We start from the raw sequence: 20,229 nt of genomic DNA on the forward strand, positions 1-20,229 counted from the left end.
TACACTAGTAAATAAAATGCACAAGAACCTGTCTGGCACAGTATGTTGCGTGTCTGTATAGTTAATTTCTCTTACATTCCAAAACAGAAAGGTTGCAGCCAAAATACCTGTTGTAGATAGTCCCTAACGAATGCTCATCTTCAGACTAAGTCTGGTAATTGTCTGGGAGATTCCTCATTGTCACAAGACCATGCCAAGAGCTGTGCTTACAATTTCGCAGCTGTGGGAAACAGTCCAAGACTATGCTTTGGCACTACTTTGTTTATTACTAAGAAGCAGCTGATGAGCTTAAGTGCATAAACGCACAATAACAAAAGGAACATATACCATTTTCTAATCTTTCTTGAGACAAAAATATTAATAAACATTGTGGCCTACATTATCAGGGCAGGCCTGTGAACTTCTCACTGAACCGGAGGGTACGGGTTGAAGAGGGCAAAGATTATATTATCTTTTTTTGAACTGAACTATGTTGATATAATTTCAATTATTCAAGAAAAATTATTCCTAATCTGCTCTGATAATATAAAGAAAATAATCCTATCAGTTATCCATATAGAGAACAATATCTAATTTCTTGCCTTGCTATATTATTCTGATATTCAATTTTGTCTTTTCCCCTGTCAATGTGCTTCTCTCTGATCTGTTATCAATGGATCCTGTGAAACCTGGTTCTCCTTTAAGTGATTTCTATCGCAACTTCATTACACATATCTGACAAACCTTCCACAATGCCAAGCATATTGTGTTATAACTTTCCAGCTGAGAAACACAAATGTTTACAGTGTCAGATAGCATCTTCCTTAAGCTATACATATAAAATATGTTACAACATTTCTAAGCAACCATTTTGTCACTCATGTGACAATAGCAGCAGAAATTCACTCCCTGTGAGATTTCACAAAATCTGGAAAATTCTGCATTTTCAGTCAAGCCATTGCACATCACGCAACACAGAAGATGTGCAGAAGGTACCGCTGGGAAGCTATTAGCTCACACACTCTGAGCTGCTTTGTCTAAAAATTATTCTTATGTGTGCCTGAAGAATTCTGGTCCATTGAGCTGATGTATGTTGAACATGTAAACCAACAAAATTCTTATGCCTTCACACTGAAAAAATCTTTTAAATACCTTTTGTCTGAAACTCCTCTTAGATCAATTGCTGTCCTACCATTTCACTGTAGATTTCCCAGATTTACACTGGTAGATGTGCAAAAGAGATGTATCATAGAATATTTTGGGTTGGAAGAGACCTTTGAAGACCGTCTAGTCCAATCCCCCTGCAGTAAGCGGGGACATCTTCAATTTGATCAGGTTGCTCAAAGCCCAGGCCAACCTGGCCTTGAACGTTTCCAGGGATGGGGCATCAACCACCTCTCTGGGTAACCTGTGCCAGCATTTCACCAGCCTCACCGTAAAAATTTTCTTCCTTATATCTAGTCTAAACCTACCCTCTTTTAGTTTAAAACCATTACCCATTGTCCTATCTCTACATGTCCTGCTAAAAAGTCTGTCCCCATCTTTCTTATAAGCCCCCATAAGTACTGAAAGGCTGCAGTAAGGTCTCCCTGGAGCCTTCTCTTCTCCAAGCTGAACAGCCCCAGCGCTCTCAGCCTTTCCTCTCAGCAGAGGTGTTCCAGCCCTCGGATCATTTTTGTGGCCTCCTGGGGCCCCGTTCCAACAGGTCCATGTCTTTCCTGTGCTGAGGGATCCAGAGCTGAATGCAGAACTCCCAGTCGGGTCTCACCAGAGCAGAGTAGAGGGGCAGAATAAATCCCTTCTCTCGACCTGCTGGCCAGGCTTCTCTTGATGCAGCCCAGGGTACGGTTGGCCTTCGGGGCTGCAAGCGCACATTGCTGGCTCATGGTCAGCTTTTCATCCACCAGTACCCCCAATTCCTTCTCTGCAGGGCTGCTCTCAATCCCTTCATCCCCCAGCCTGTACCGACACTGTAGGTTGCTCTGACCCAGGTACAGGACCTTCCACTTGGCCTTGTTGAACCTCATGAGGTTCACACAGGCCCACTTCTCAAGCTTGTCCGGGTCTGTCGGGATGGCATCCCATCCCTCAGGTATGTCGACTGCCCTGCTCAGCTTGGTGTCATCTGCAAACTTGCTGAGGGTGCACTCAATCCTGCTGTCTATGTCATTGATGAAGATATTAAACAGTACTGGTCCCAGTACAGACCCCTGAGGGACACCACTTGTCACCAATGTCCACTAAGCCAATGACCACTACCCTCTGGATGTGACCATCCAACCAATTCCTTATCCACCAAGGAGTCCACCCATAAAATCCATACCTCTCCAATTCTGAGAGAAGGATGTTGTGGGGGACTGTGTCAAAGGCCTTATAGAAGTCCAGATAGATGACATTAGTCTTTTTTGATCTGGCTCAGTGGACTGCATTTTCTTCTATAGTCAATGAAACGTGGAACAGTAGATGTTGCTGAAAAAGTTAACCTGGAATACTTCAAAATATAATTAAATATCTTATTGACAAAGTCTTCTCTACATTTAAAGATCATAATTGTTACAGAATCAAGTGCTAAATCGGAGGAACATCTTTAACGCAGAGAACAGTCTGGCTACAAAGTGCAAACCACCTGCAGACCAATTAAAACAAACTGATTTATGCTCTTCTAATTGGAATCCAACTCTGCTGCTTCCTCCATTCCCTGTTCCCTACAGTAGCTGGGATGTGGATCAATTGACTCCTCCAAAACCAGGTGGACTTTATCAAATCTCTCACCACAATCTGCCAGGCATTTCTAATTGTTTTAGTGATTTCCCATCATATAACATCACTAATTATATTCTTAGACTTCAGGTTTTCTTCCCAATCTGAGATAAAATTACCTCTGCATATTAACAACTTCTCCATCATGAGACTTTAATAAGCAGAATATCAATGAGATGTGATGGGGTGGAAAACTGTTAGTGATATAAGAGATGTTCACATTCTAGAACAGACATGTCGTTCTGCACTATTAGAAAAGGTTTTCTTATAATGAGCAAAGGTCTCTCTGTTTTTTCTTCTTTCATTTCCCTCGATGTGGGACAACTGTAAAACTTTATTTACAATTCATATGGAGAATGATTAAATAGCTTTCATTCTCTGTATGCTGAACATCACTGCAAATCACAAAGGCATTCACTTGGTAAGAAGAAATTACAGTAATATTGTCTCATCCTCAGCATCATTTGTTACTTTAAAAAACATAGGAAAGCATGTCAAATTGTGGCAGAGACTGTAGTTTTATCTAAAATAAACTTATTAAAGAAGACAGATTTTTTATTAACAAGTCAGAAACCAAATGATTAAACAGCTTTCTCTGTCTGAATACCAAATAGAAATCAATGTACATTATACAGCAGTGGCAGCTGAGATTGCAGAAGATCCAAGGATGGCATAAAGACTGTGATATACTGCAAATATTTCAGCAGAGCAACTGCCATAAGATGAAGTCTGGTTTGCCCACAGAATACTTTCCCTTGCTGTTCTCAATACGAATTTATAAAACTTACTTGCATAAACTGTAAAAGGTGGTATTCTTGTTACAAAACCATAACTGTTCAGTTAAAAAGAATTGTTTCTACATGCTAAGAAGGTGCTCTAGAAAGTTGTTTGGAACATTACGTATTGGTGCTCAATGGCAGATGATGTTAACAATTGTTTTATTGCTGGTTGTGACAATTACAGCAATAGAAAAATGTAACTGTAGAACACTGTGTTTCAACAACCTCCCCGCAACACTCAACAGAAAATATAAAAAATCTGTGTTTACCCAGAGATTCACCCATAGTGATTCACAACATGTCAGCTTCATGTAGATCTTCATGAATAGAGCACACAGAGAATCTGGATCGACCCACCCAAATGATTAAAGAATGATTTCCATGTAACATTACTATCAAAGGACCTATAACATGAAGTAGCACACATGACAGCTGAAGTTTTTCAATGAAGCATGCAGGTTTTTTGGTTTCCTATAACTGTCTTTGTTGCAAAGATGCCAAACTGCACACAGGAACTAAATTTCCTAAAACAAAAATATAAGGTTTTTACGTAGCTTCACAAGTTATCGTAAGTCTACTTTTTCATTTGCTGGACTGAACCTTGCAGAACTGAAATAAACAAAAGAATGAGGGGCACAGTGGCTGAAATTTCAAAAGTAAACAACAAAATAGTGGCAATACATCACAGAAGTAAAAAGGTTCTGGATGATATTTACTAATCACCTTGAAATAAATAATTAAAAAATTCAACAAATTATTAGATACCATGTTCATGATATTACTTTAACTTCAGTGATATCGTTCAAAATTATTTAGCATTATTTTTAGCATACTACCTGACCAACATAAAATAGTACCACACAGAGAGACCTGTACTTTTCTGAGTGGCTTGGGGAAAAGATTCATGTACATCATACAGCTAATACACCTTCCACCAGGCAGTACCCATCTTTGTGAGCCTAACAGAAGCAAATATAGAGAAGCCCTAACTAAAATAATTGTGCTCTAGGTGACAATCAGGTAGGAAATATTACAGCTGTAGACAGACCTAAAGTTCCATACTGATTTATAGTATGTAAAATTTTATCAGCTACAATGGAGAATATTTATAATAAGTCACTGCAGTTTATAGGTGATACAAAGCAGAACAAATGTTTGCTAGGTCTAAGTGATAGATTTTATTGAGGTAAAAATGCAAATCCAGAGAGTATGCAAACACTCCAGAAAATGCATTTAAGCTGCAATTATTTACAGCACGAAAAGTTAAAAAGTTTACTGGGTATGTCACTCACTCTTTCTTAACTTTTCTAAAACAATACATTCACCCTCTGAAGTCAGGTGAATACTTCCAGGCTGTGTCTGCACTAGTTTAGAGAAACAGGTGAGGGATTGCGCTCTGGCTCTGGGGTAACCCATTCCAGCATGGTTCGTGTCCATGCAGCTGAACGGCCTTACTTCCCAAAATGGGGTAATCGCATCCAAACTGCACACGGGGACAGTGCCCCTTGGCCTAAGACACCTCTGCTAGAAAACACTCGGACAGTTCAATGGTGTGGAGGATTTGGGGCAGTTCCCTAGCCCCAATGTGGATGACACCTTACAGCTCGGCTTATTGTAAGTCTGTACCAGTCTGTATCACCCACTACGACCAGTCGCAATGGGGATAAGTTAATATGGTTTTAAACAAAAACTGTATTTCAAGCAGTAGGTAGACTTTACAGCTTTTCCTTGTGTCTAGGATCTAGTTATTTTTCTCAAAAGTTTAGTGGGGTTCTCATGGTGTAGCAGAGTTTATTCTACCCTTTCAGACATCACAGATGTATTACAGCACAGGTACAATAGAATTTCATAAGTGGGCATACCAGGTCTTATTCTGTCATAGCAGATCACAGTAATTCCCAGTGATGGTCACGGAAATTGCATTCATAACTTGCAGTGGGAGAAGAGGGTTTTGTAATGCCAAATGATATCAGAATTCTTAGTAACCCAGGATATCTTCTCTAATTGTCAAAGGCTATCATAATTTATTTTATTACCGTGAATAACCAAATAATTTTAAAGGGTTATCCCTCCTCCTATAAATTAGAGCTGTAATTTCTGTAATGCTCCTTTTGTTTTGAAGTGCTTCATTCTATTAATGTTCAGGTAATAAAATCTTGTTCTATATTTTTATAGTTGTATCTACTTTACACAGAGACTATTTCCAAAATTTGGAGATAGTTAATCATAAACATGAAAGAGTCTGATACATTTCTAATGAAAGTTTCAAACAAAAATATGGAGCCTTGTAGAAATGGGATTATCTGGTGGCAATTGTTTGGTTTGCATTATATACATAAAATTTGCTCTATGAAAGCATTGGGAAAGCAACTGGAGGGAAGGCCAGACATCTGACTCATTCCTAGAAAAATATGTATGAAGACCACCTCATTATTTCATTTGATATTTGACTAGATAGGATGGTCACCAGCTAGCATTTCTCCCAAGGCAGATGATGACTCATGAAGACATCATTCACATTATTAGATGAAGAAAAACCCCTCAACACTCAAAAAATTATTAGAACCTTTTATAAAAAGCTTTCGGCAATGTTATAAATATATTTATACTGTTTTAATATTATTTTAGGGTTAGGAATAGTGAAAGATTCATTCTCTTAAATCCTGTCAGAGAACTCTCTTTGCAGTTACAGCAAAAGAGTAACTGCGTAGACCAAAAGCTTGCATTACCTAGTAAACAACAAAATAGTGGCAATACGTCACAGGATGGTATTTACCAATCACCTTGAAATAAATACGAATATAGTTAACAGACAACTACAGATAAGAAAATACTTTTGGGGCCACCCAGAAAGTGGCTTTATATTGTAATAATTATTAAAGTCTACAAACTCCAGGTAAAATAAAAATGCCCTAAAAACCACTGCTGAGCAAGTCAACCAAAACAAAAGTTCAGTCTGAAAAAGACAAGACAGGTAGAATGTGCATAGGAACATGGAGACAAAATAAAACACTTATCAGAAATAAACTGCAAGCCAGATGTGTGCAACAAGCTTATACAACAAAGCCAGGGTTAGCTGTTACTCAGGATGCCTAGAACCCATATTAGAAAAATATTGAAAAAAAAATTTAAATAGGAGCTGTATGGTTTTAGAACTTGGAGAATGTAATAAATGTTCCTGGTTTAAGAACTGCGTGTAGCGATGGGAAACTACAGACACGGAAGGCACAACTGAGTCAAATAACAACATATTTAACAAGTTAAAAAGAATTTATTTTAGCTTCTGCAACATTCCAGCGTTCTGTCTCAACACATTGAAAACACTACTGAACTGGAGAATGTTAGGGCAACAAGAATATACGCAGCTAACAGGGCTGAATTGTAAAGGGGAATTGAGAGAAATTTGTGTACAAAACATGGCTAAGTGGTGAGTGAAAGATGTGAGAAAATGTGGTAAGAATTGATTTAGAGCAGACCATCGATCTATAAAATCCTGAACTAGTAAAGAAAAAAAAGAGTAGTTTAAAATTGAACAAAAACCAAAGTGCAGAATAAGGTCTATGACACTAATATATAAGCCAGCTAGTCTAAAATCTAAAAAAGTACTCAAGAAAATACCGATGAGTTTCAGCACATAGTCTGACATGTCTGGTACTGTGTTCTTTGCAGGAAGAAGCCACTGTTGCATGCTGAGTGATAGTGTGCTACAGATTTTTTTTTTTTTGCCTGTATGAACATGACAGAGCAGTGAACCAGTCTCCTTTACTTTTTTTTCCAAACAGAGCAATATGAAACAGGGCTCTGTCATTTAGCATTTCTGATACGACTCCAGCAGTGTTAGTGGAATGGAAGTACAAGGTATGTCTATACCAAAGCGGAAGTGCAGGCTTGAGCCCACACTGCTAGCTAACTAGCAGTTCAAACTGACATGCTTTCCACATGTCCTGCAGTTTGAATGGTGGGAAGACTTGAGCTTTCTCTGATCCAGCAGCCTTCAAGGGCCAAACGTAGCAGAGAAAACAGAGATGACATTGGGAAAATTATATGTGTATTTAGTGTCTAGAGCAAACAATAATCAAGAAAAATGTCATTACAAAATAGAAGGGAATTCAGATTTCCAATTTTTTTGGTGCTTTTCTTTTCCTATCTTATAAGTAGTTTAATGATAAGACCCAAATATACTCACAGTAAAGTCGGAAAAACAGTTTCTTTGAGCTGAACCTAGAATTCCTCAGATAACTCACTGCAATTTGTATGGCATACTTCCATTCAAAAAATAATGGTAAAAGGCTTTGAATAATTATTTGGCAGTATATTGCAAATACCTATAAAGCCCCTTTTCTGGTATCCAAAAAGTGAAAAAATGTTGGGTCAACTAGAGAAAGCAAGTCAACTAAAAATTTACCTAAGCTGGAAGTTGAAACTTGTTGGAACTCCTTTTTCTGTATGCTTCAGGGACATGATGAAAAACACCAAAACTCCTTTGTGTTTACTGCATTTGGCAAGCAACAGGCAAAAAAAGGCAGATGTTTTCCTCCCTACCGCCCACTAAGATCATGTTATCCTCACCCTTAACATCCTCCATCCATTTGAAATCACAACTTGAAGGTGACAACACAAGCGTGATCTTTCTGGTGCCATTCATTCAATACGTGCTGAAAGTGATTCTGAAACCACTAAGAAGTAACTCTCTAGCTGTTGTCAGGATCCTTCCTATCAGTGGAAGACTTGAAAGTGAAGAATGCATGTTAAAATACTGCTTTAGCAATGTTCCAAGGGAAAGGTGTCACACCATACTACCATCTAATGAAGACACCCGGCAGATAATTGGAAGGATGGTCTCATAAACAGCTACTGTTCTTCTGCGGCTGTTTCTTTACATTCCATACCTCCTGAAACAATATGCTTAATACACTTAACAGCCACTTTGATGAGCAAGGATCAGCTACAAACATTATAATATTTTCTCAAGAAAAAAATTCAAATTAAATAAATAAAAGCAGTTGCTGTTGTATAAACATTCATACAAGGTGCAAAGTTTTTTAAAGATAGAGACATCACAATATCAGAATCGCAGAAAGCCTGAGGTTGGAAGGGACCTCCAGAGATCATTGGGTCCCCTCTGTCTCCTCAAACAAGACATCCTACAGCCAGTTGCCCAGGACCACGTCCAGATGGCTTCTGAATATCACTAAGGTTGAAGGCTCCATGACCTCCCTTGGCAACCTGTTCTGGTGCTCGATCGCCCGTACAGTAAAAAAGTATTTCCTGATGTTCAGATAGAACCCTCCTGTGTTTCATTTTGGACAGGGCCATCCATCAGGACAAAGCCACCAAGACCAGTTCTCAAAAGACAGTAGATACACATCTAGTCTTCAGTGTTGGGGTTTTTTTTCCCCAATAGTAGTAAAGTATTTGGGACAAGGTCATGCTGTGCAGAACTACATTTCCATAAGCAAAGGGAGAAAAAGGCTCCCCTGACTCAGATTCATAGAAAGCATTTCTCAGCATGATCTTCTACTGTTCAAAATAACTATTACATCGTGAAGACTAATGCCTGCTTTCAAACTCCTTCCTTTTTGTGAGGAGAAGCTAGTGCTGCTGATGGCAGTAGCTCCATGGACTGTACTCCAGTAAGACACCAAAATTCATAGGGTCAAGCCGCTATGAGTTCTCCATACAGCTCTTCTGTGACCATCCTGTGAGCTTAAAGCAAGGCAAGCCCAGAACAACCCTATTAGCTGATGGGAAGATGGAAGCTAACTGACTTAACTTCAGAGATCCACCCTTTGCTGTTTGGTAAACACTGTGCCTACCTCTCCATAGTCACTAATGGTCTTGCTAACAGGAGAAGGCTTCCAGTCTCTTGTAGAAAGTTCAGAACATTCCAGTTTATAAAAACAGACCATAAGAAACTTCACTGCCAGTGGAGGTTGTGCCACTTTTGACTATGATCGGTTTCATGGATCTTTACTCCTACAGCCTCACTCTCCCTTCCTCCCTCTGCTCCCATTTTATGTGGTAGAAATTGTGCTTTGTTTCTCTCCACTATTCTAGGATTTAAGATCAACTGAAATGAAAGAGTAACAACAATGTATGCTTGGATAACTAAAGAAACACCAGTGATATGAAAGAGGCTTTCAGGTGAATCCTGATATCTGTTCTGCGTTCTAAAAGGGAAAAAATATGGAAAATATTTTCTCACGCTCATCTCCTGTCATATGTGGACCCATTTATTATTTTTATATGCTTTAATCACAGTAAAATATATATTCTGGAGATGTAGTTATGGACAGGACCAGACAGAAGAATCACAGAATCACAGAATGTTCGGGTTTGGAAGGGACATCTGTGGATCACCTAGTCCAAACCTCCTGACGAAGGAGGGTCACCTACAGCAGGCTGCACAAGACCTTGTCCAGGCAGGTCTTGAATATCTCCAGAGAAGGAGACTCCACAACCTCCCTGGGCAGCCTGTTCCAGGGCTCCATCACCCTCAGAGGGAAGAAGTTCTTCCTCATGTTCAGACGGAACTTCCTGTGCCTCAGTTTGTGCCCATTGCCCCTTGTCCTGTCGCTGGGCACTACTGAAAAGAGTCTGGCCCCATCCCCCTGACACCCACCCTTGAGATATTTGTAAGTATATATTAGGTCCCCTCGCAGCCTTCTCTTCTTCAGGCTGAACAAGCCCAGATCCCTCCGCCTCTCCTCGTAGGAGAGATGTTCCAGTCCCCTCACCATCCTTGTAGCCCTCCGCTGGACTCTCTCCAGTAGCTCCTCATCTTTCTTGAACTGGGGAGCCCAGAACTGGACACAGTACTCCAGATGAGGCCTCACTAGGGCAGAGTAGAGGGGAAGGAGAATCTCCCTCGACCTGCTGGACACACTCCTCCTAATGCACCCCAGGATGCCACTGGCCTTCTTGGCAGCCAGGGCACACTGCTGGCTCATGGTCAACCTGTTGTCCACCAGGACACCCAGGTCCTTCTCCGCACAGCTGCTCTCCAGCAGGTCCGTCCCAAGCCTGTACTGATGCATGGGGTTGTTCCTCCCCATGTGCAGGACCCTGCACTTGCCTGTGTTGAACCTCATCAGTTTCCTCTCTGCCCGACTTTCCAGCCTGTCCAGGTCACGCTGAATGGCAGCACAGCCTTCTGGTGTACCTACCACTCCTCCCAGTTTGGTGTCATCAGCAAACTTGCTGAGGGTACATTCTAACTCTTCATCCAGGTCGCTGATGAAGAAGTTAAACAAGACTGGGCCCAGTACTGACCCCTGGGGGACACCACTAGTTACCAGCCTCCAACTAGACTCAGCGCCGCTGATGACAACCCTCTGAGTTCTGCCATTCAGCCAGTTCTCAATCCACCTCACCGAAGGAACACATCACTGCAACTAATTATTAAAAGAAAGTATGTCCTACTGTTCATTCGTTTTCAAAGTTTGTCCTGTGTCTGCTGGGAATTCACAAAAGGAAAATACATATAAGTAATTCAGAACAAAGCTTCTAGGTTTGTAAGACTTCAGGCAAGAAAGAAAATAATGCTATCCAGCTCTTAACATAGGTTAGTAATTAATATACTGCCCTTTTTGTTTGTTCAGCCAACAAAAAAAAATATTAATGAACTTGATGTCAGGTACAATGATGTCACACTTAAATACCATGACAATTTTAATGGATCCAGAAACCTACAGGAGTAAAAAGAATTGTTATTCCTGGGTAGAATCTTTGCTTTTTTTCTTGGATCATAATAAGATTCAAGGGTTACGTACCATCACTTTTTCATTGCTGCATTGATCATTTAATACAAATGCTTCTCCTAAAATTGGGCCATTTTCCAAGCATTGTAAATTAATCTTCCAGCTCCACAATTAAAGACATCATGCTGATGAATGAGGTAGTAACGCTGATTTACATTCAGCAGTTATATAACTCAAAGATACGATGTATAATATCTTTGCCTCCTCAGCAGAAGCGGCAGGCAGTCTCTGAAAACCATTGTCCACCAGGTTTCTTTGTTATCACTCTCACTGAATAACCTGTAACGCTTCAGATAGCAGGGAATTTGCTAATTCTAAAAATAGTTTCCTCCTTTATTACCTGTTGTAAAAGCAAATGAAATGCTTATTGATGACATCAAAATGATGGTCTTGAAGACAGATTATTTATTTTACTCAGATGATTGTCACACCAGCGCAGAACCTGGACCAGTTTTCTTTCCCACTACAGCAAATCAGCCTTCGCCAGAAACAGCTATTCTGAAAAGGATGGAACGTATTCATCTTCAGCTCTATTCAGTTCTGGATCTCACTACAGAAACTGCAACAAACATGTTAATTAGAGACAGTCTAATCCTGTAGATGCTGCTGCTATTGGCACAAAGGCCTTAGAAGTTGTCTAAACTTGACAAGTGTCTATCATTCGAAACACAACGGTGGAAATGCTCCAAGAACAGGCACGTAAGAATCCACAATGAATGTGTAAGGGCTTTCAACTGTGACTTCTCCTTTTAGGTTAAGTCTTTCTACCATTTAAAGTGGAGATCTGCTGCTCTTCAAAAATCATCTGGCAGCTTCCAGATTTGAATCAGAGTAGGTGGGGGGTGGTAGGAAGCAGGATGAAGAGGAGGCTCCTACAGACTGGAGGTCAGAGTGGGGATTCACCCAAGCCTAGCTGTGGGAGGATTTTGGAAAGAGACAGGAAAATGAGGCAGATACCAGAACAAGTTGCTGGCAGGGATTTTTTCCTGTTTTCCCTCACCTAGAGAGCCAAGGCCTTCCAGATCCAATCCTGTCTGAGTAGAAGGAGAAGGAAACTCTTGCCAAGCTGGGCAGATCCTGGAAGAACAGGCAGCAGAACTGGGGAGAAAGCTGCAAAGTGAGTCAATTTTTCACCACCAGTCATGCTTTTAACAGCTGGTTCAAACAAAGGCACTGCAAATGCTTATACTGAGGAGAAAACTGCACACCAAACCAGACATCTGCTAATCTGAGCAACGTGATCTACTTGAAGATGTCCCTGCTCATTGCAGGTGGGTTGGACTAGATGACCTTTAAAGGTCCCTTCCAACCCAAACCATTCTATGGCTCTGTGATTCTAATGTATTAATTACTTAAAGAGTACATGGTTTAGCTACATGGAATTTATATGGTGACTGCTCACATACTCTCTGTGTCAGATATTCAGCATTTATTTTTTGATAGCTATGTTATGTGATTCATCATCTAAGTCTAGGGTCATTATAAACTTCCAGATTAAATAACCAGCTTTTCTTGAAATAGGAAAGAGCAAAGAATAAATTTATGGATTAGTAATTAGGTATGGTAGAACATGTGGAACTTCAAAGGGTTACAAATAATTTTAATGAATTCCTCAGAGTTATAAAACGTCAATAAGCAAAAATCAGAACTCCCAGTGAACAGTATGCTTTCACTTTGAAAAAAAAATACAGTTTCAACTGATATATAACTCACTGAAGTTAGAAACATGCTATGTTAACACTGGGCCTCAGTATTTCCTGCCATATGCAGGACACCTTCCCTTGTGATTCTAATCTCCACCAAAAAAATGAAGGAAATAGGGTATATTTAAGGATTGTAGGCATTATAATACCAACATCATATTCAGATGATTAAACCTCTTCTTCATCGAGGTTTAAGATACTGCTGAATAGCTCATCACTTGTCTGTAGTTAATATACAAAAGGTGCACTTTGACATAATTTTAGAAAGGATAAATGAAACTGTCACAGAGGGTTTTGGTGCTTAAAAACAAGTATTAACATAATTGCTCTAAAAATATTTAAAAGAGCTGAAGGTCACTTGCTGACCCTTCATATCTAAGAATATACTGCAGTTGGCCTCTGTCTCTTGACAATAAACTGATCAAGACTGTTGCAATATCCAGATACGATGCTGTCTGCCAATGCTGCTGAAGTTATGGATTTATCACAGGATTTTCCTTATCATTCCTTGGCTTCAGAGATTTATAACTCCATTAATCATCCTTTAATATTAATGCAGTAAATTTGCCTTCATGTACAATGGGATTTAATTACTAGATTTTTTTCCAATTGTGGAAGGGACAAGTCATATTATTTTCAGTTTTCAGAAAACTACCGCTTTTAGACTAGAGGTCAACGTACAAAGCTTTGCAGATGTCTAACACTCAGCATTGCCCATCATTCTGCTTTCTTATATGCATGGAATACAAAAGAAAATCACAATTAAGCAGTTATTTTAGTTCTGCACCACCCTGTATACCTGCTAAGAAGCACTGACAAGACAGGGGATATCTCACATACCCGAATTTCTGTTTTATACTAGAAAAATTCAGAGCCTATGCAAAGCTGTCTATGTCCACCATGTCTCAAAAGGCCCCAGATTCAGAGGTTTTGAAAAGCAATCACTGTTCCCACTAAGATCATTAAGAGAACTTGGCATATGGCATTTTAGAAAACTAGGAACTTTACCGTGGGGCTTTGTGAGGCACAAGTGCTGCAGGGATCCTTGAACAGCACCTTTGAACTGGTTATAGTTAATTCTTCTAGGGGTGAATTTTGCTCTCAGTATGTAGTAATTAGATTCTTAATGCTAGTCTGCATATAAAAATGTTACAGATCAATGCACGGGGATGAATTTCAGTCCCTACGCACGATGAATCTTAATTGCATTCTCCTCCAAGTTTTAGATCTGCTCATAGGAGACCTGTGATCACTCATTTTGATTGGCGAAAGGAGCCACTTTTCTGAATGGGTTTCACAGGAAGAAAATCCTTTTCAATCCAGCCAATACTGATGCCACATACTGGCTTAATGAAACACAATTTTGTATAAACAAGACAACACATTTTAGACTATATGTTATATTCCTTTGTAAGGGAATGAAGGTCACAATATGTGGCAGTTATTATTTGCTTGGCATCTTCAAAGTACTTCAGAAGCAAAATAATTAATCCTCTAAATAATTAATACTAATTATTTACTAGATGATAATTATGGTAGTCTATTGCTTTAAACTAATTAGTTGTAAATGTTTTCATTGTATACTATAATGTTTTATACGCAACTATTACGGTCTACTGGGTTATAATGTGTATCTTACGATGTTTCTTCCAAAATGGTCCACTGCGGATTTGTATACAACAGGTCACAACTTTTAACGGATGATCAGAGGAAAGCACACCCAGGCTAGAGGACTAGGTTCAACCAGGACTCATGTCCTGGCATTACCATTACACTAACCGGAATCCAGAGCAAAAGTATTTTGTCCTCCTTACACCATGTGTGGAAACAGCGAGCGCTTCAAAATTAGGGACTTGAGCAAAGTGTGCTAATGCACACTCGGGGCACAACACACCTCAGCAGCTGTGTAAGAATGACCAAAAAATGACAACTGCAGCCCTGTATGTGCTGTTTACACATGCTGTGTAGGGCATAAATCAGCTTTAGGACTTAAGAACATATATTCATGCAGGCTTGCTTTCTTTCTCTTAAATCCAGGAAGGGCAATTGACCCGGGTTAGTCCATAAGTAAAGAAAGAGAGATTCACAAGCCAGTAATAGTTACAAATAGTCATCTGAGACTGAGCAGAAACCAGAACATCCTATGCTGCAAGGAGGGTGGCACTCTCTTGGGTGACTGGAGATAGGAGTCACAACCCACTTCGGCACAGGGGAATCAAACCGGGTCTCCCACATGCAGCAGGAATGCTCTTACCCTTACGCTTTCCGAGCATGCTTTCAGCAGAGCTTTTCCAACAGATTTCATCAACAGCTGAGGTGGGCACTGAAATGCCTGGCTTGTGAAACCCAGCAAGGCTTCGGGAGCAGGAAGGCACTGAGCTGCTCCGCATTTCCAGGGCTCACGAATGCTGAAGCACATGCTGGAGGCAGTGGCATCTTTTGCCTTTGACAATTGCGCTGACAGTAAACAGCTTAGCATCATTTGAACGGCAGTAGTACTTCAACAGCACAACAAAGCAAAGTTTTAGCTTTAAAATGTGTTTCAAGTAAGCAAAGCACTGTGTCAGAAATTACTTCATAGGGCTCTGTGTTTTGTTCTTCCCCCAGTGACTCTACATCAAGTCTGATAGGCTTGCAAAACAAACGATTTTTCTAAATGTCATCTCTAGCACACAGAATCCCCAAGACCTGAAAGTCAGCCTGTGCTCACTGTACTTCTTGCACCACTCAAATAATAATTTTGTAGTCCAAATCTGAAATTGCAATTTTTGACACAATGGAATTTAGCTCACCTCTCTACAAAACCACTGGTTTAGTACCAACTATAATAAAAACTGGTATTCCCACTGCAAATTAAACATAAAAAGTCAAAGACCACTGGGCTATTTTTTTTTTTAACATACACACATTTTGAGCATTCCCCTTCCAACACAGAGTTTCACCATTAAACTTGATACAACATAAAAGAACTGTCATGAAAATAAATTAATATGAGGCTGAAGCCAGAATCGTTGCTTACTGTATATATATATGTAAGAGTACAAAGGGGATTGGTTCACTGAGTTCACAGTTAGGTACTGCTATGGTGCTCTTTCACACATTACACCCTTTTAAGTCCAGAAAAGCCTATTTTAACTACGTACTCGAACGTCCTGTTTAGCACTAGCTGACTTTCACACACTAATTGCAACTCCACGGTCCAACAGTTGGGTTTGAATAAGACATTTTCTTTCAGAAATATAACCTGTCTTGATTTTACTATTTCCCAGTCATGAAAAAAAATCGTCAGAATTCTTTGTAAACTGCTCCCATTATTAATTATCCTCACCATTTAAAATATACACAGAATAACATTCTCAAAATTCTCTGTCTTGACTTTTAGCCTTTTTTTTTTTCCAGGACTTTTCTGTCTGACTAGAAAGCCTATTCTTACAAAATTTTGTGCTTTAATTATATTACTGCCCTTTAGGACTTTATAAATAGAGTGCTGTATCAATCCATCCATTATTTTGCCAGAAATCACACTGTGAGATGGCTGTCTTTTAACTTAAATAAACAAAACTGTCATGGTCCTAGCTTGATTCTGATCCTTGGAAAGTCTGTAGTGTTCCAATATGTAGAGAAAAATCAATATTAACAATCCAGAAAGCTCTTTTGCTAGCTGTTTTAAAACACATTTGATGAAGGTTAGGTTTTAAGACGTTTAACTTATGTAGTTATTCTTGTAAGGGAAAACATGTCATCACTATTTTAAAATATATCTATATATGTATAATATTACATATATATATAATTTGCAACAGTATTTTAGAATGTGTACCACAGAGATCAATGGGACTTTTACAGCTACAGCTCCGCTGTAAGCTAAGTGACACCTAGATATCACCTAGAAACAATACTTTTGGGGTTTTTTTGAATTATTTTATCGTTTTTCCAAAATGTCCTATTCAATAATTTTTAACACTTATCAAAACTAAATCTGAGGTAGAAGGTACCATCAGATGTCTCCCAGTAATTATTTGTGTAAGCTCACAAACATTGGCATGTTTATCTTGCCTGAGTACCCTTTGGCAAGTTGTACAAGTTATCTTTGCCTACCTACTTTAAAACACAGTTCAGTTAACTTAGTTTAAGTGAAATGCAGAGTGAAATTCACATTCACATGTGATTTCAGTGGCCTTCTTCAATCAGCCAAAATTTCGGACCTTACTTATCCTCTAGATATGTTTTGTGAAGCAGCATAGCATACTATTATGTTGACTGTGTTGGCCTGAATACTTTGTTCTCCAATGAGCTGCTGCACCATGAGGAGAAATTAGCATTAAAAACATATCTGAAATTCTAGAACCATGCATCTAAGTATCCTTCTGGACTTTTTGAGATTATCTCATCATCAGAGGAGTGCAGAGAATAGACCGTGCATTTTAAATTTCTCTACTGAAGAAATATATTGTAAAGAAAGTTGGTTTTCCTCCAGATCTTGACTGACATTTGAACAAAGTGGTCATGAATGAGATGACCAAACCACGTGAAAGTAGGCGAGAGAGCCTGTAAAATAATCAAAGAATTTGCTTTTAAATGAATAAAAATTATTTTTCCAGACATAAGAAAACTTTGAGTGAGATTGAATTATTCAGTTCATACTTTCATATTTAAGGAGAGATTTTTTTCTTCACGGTACCCTTATGGAAAAAAATCTACTCAATCTAATACTGATGACTGTAGTTGGATGATACACATTTTTAACAGTGTTCTGTAGTTATTCCTCAAAAAACCCCCATCCTTATATTTTATACAGAATAATGAGTTTTCACACAAGTTTTATTCTTGTTATTTTAGGGTTTCTCTTTGACTATTTCACTTCTGTTGGATGCTCAGACAGCAGTGGGAAGCCAAGAGAACATTTTCTCTCTTATCTAGCAAGAAAATTGAGACTGCCTTTCCAAAACAATCCTCTTCATAATAAACCTAATTTTCTTTGTCACAACAGGATTAAAGTTATTGTGTTAATTCTGCATAATATATAGGAGAGTTTTTCAGCAGGCAATTTCTTTTTCAGGCACAGTGAAATCTTGTTCTTGAATTTCACATCCCATACAGGCACTGGTTCTATCAAATAAACATCTTCATTTTTTTCCTCAACAGTTCTAAAAGTAGTTTCTTCCTCTTCTTCCATGAACACATTCTACAATCTAGTTTCATTCTCATCTGCCTCAAATGCTGGAGCCTCTTGCCTTTGCTACTTATTTTCCTTATTTTGTTCCAAGTGCAGCTCTTCCATTCCCACTGAATCATCCTTTCACTTTGACTTGTCTTAGTGCCTTCAAAGCTTTCTGACACTTCCCACATCACTATCAAACTCCTCATATTTATCTGAAAAGTTATATGTAGACCTAGTGACTGAAACATCTCAGCTTTCACGTCTTACTGCAATCCTCCATATTTTTTTAACTCCATAGTCCTTTTTGCACCCCCTCCACCATTCCTGTTACTAGCTTCCTTACACCTGAATTACCAACCTTTTTCCTAGAAAAAGTCTTTTTTCTTCCAAAAGCCTCACCAAATACACTTTTTTAAACTTCCTAGCAGAAAAATTCCCTCAATAGCTAGTGAGAAGCACTATCTATTCAAGTGCCTCACCACAAAAGACATGAAACAAAATTTATGATCTCTTTTCACTAGAAAAATTTTCCTCTTTTCAGACTAGTTTTCTTTTTTCATGATCTATTCCCACCATGTTCGATTGCCATTCTCTATCTTATAAGTTTATAAACATGAGACTAATATTCTTAAACATATGAGGTGCAAACCACTTTTCTTATTATCTTAGGACTTGTCCTGAGAAGTATGTTTTTTTCTAAACAAAAGACTGTCTGTCAGGATTATTTGTCTCTTCCAAATGTCAAGTTCCTATTGTAATTCATTGAGACATTAGAGTCCTTCAAAATAAGCAAAAGTAATTTCATAACAGAAAGTACAGAGAAACTAAATATAAGGTTTTCTCCCATTTCCTATACAGTTTCTTGAGCTCTCCCTTGCAAAGCAGAATACCTGACCCCCAGGGGTCAGTACTGGGCCCTGTTTTGTTTAACTTCTTCATCAATGACCTGGATCAAGAGTTAGAATGTACCCTCAGCAAGTTTGCTGATGACACCAAACTGGGAGGAGTGGTAGATACACCAGAAGGCTGTGCTGCCATTCAGCGTGACCTGGACAGGCTGGAAAGTTGGGCTGAGAGGAACCTGATGAGGTTCAGCAAGGGCAAATGCAGGGTCCTGCATCTGGGAAGGAACAACCCCATGCATCTGTACAGGCTTGGGGTGGACCTGCTGGAGAGCAGCTCTGCGGAGAGGGACCTGGGTGTCCTGGTGGACAACAGGTTGACCATGAGCCAGCAGTGTGCCCTGGCTGCCAAGAAGGCCAATGGCATCCTGGGGTACATTAGGAGGAGTGTGTCCAGCAGGTCGAGGGAGGTTCTCCTTCCCCTCTACACTGCCCTAGTGAGGCCTCATCTAGAGTACTCTGTCCAGTTCTGGGCTCCCCACTTCAAGAAAGATGAGGAGCTACTGGAGAGAGTCCAGCGGAGGGCTACAAGGATGGTGAGGGGACTGGAACATCTCTCCTACGAGGAGAGGCGGAGGGAGCTGGGCTTGTTCAGCCTGAAGAAGAGAAGGCTGCGAGGCGACCTAATAAATGCTTATAAATATCTCAAGGGTGCGTGTCAAGGGGATGGGGCCAGACTCTTTTCAGTAGTGCCCAGCGACAGGACAAGGGGCAATGGGCACAAACTGAGGCACAGGAAGTTCCGTCTGAACATGAGGAAGAACTTCTTCCCTCTGAGGGTGATGGAGCCCTGGAACAGGCTGCCCAGGGAGGTTGTGGAGTCTCCTTCTCTGGAGATATTCAAGACCTGCCTGGACGTGGTCCTGTGCAGCCTGCTGTAGATGACCCTCCTTCGGCAGGAGGGTTGGACTAGATGACCCACAGAGATCCCTTCCAACTCCTATCATTCTGTAGAATTCTGACACCAGCTGAATTTAGCAAAAAATCATACAATTTTAACAATATTAATAGTAGTGCTTTGTTTACATTCCATAAACGAAATTTTCATTCTTTTGATTCCAAGGGAAAGTTACATTTCTTTATAAACCTGAAAAGAATTTATTTTGACAGTACAACAAAGAAGATGCTGACAACAAATTTGAACTGCTCGATACAGCTGCTGTTTCATAATAAATATTATGTCAT

General features: G+C 39.6%; 1 long non-coding RNA gene across 1 annotated transcript in view; it reads right to left on the reverse strand.

The window, feature by feature from the left end:
* The window catches only part of LOC142362101 (uncharacterized), a 172,908-nt gene that overhangs the window by 94,645 nt on the left and 58,034 nt on the right, over positions 1-20,229 (reverse strand). The window lies entirely within an intron of this gene.

The sequence above is a fragment of the Opisthocomus hoazin genome, chromosome 7 (assembly GCF_030867145.1).
Source record: "Opisthocomus hoazin isolate bOpiHoa1 chromosome 7, bOpiHoa1.hap1, whole genome shotgun sequence".
Lineage (NCBI taxonomy): Eukaryota > Metazoa > Chordata > Aves > Opisthocomiformes > Opisthocomidae > Opisthocomus > Opisthocomus hoazin.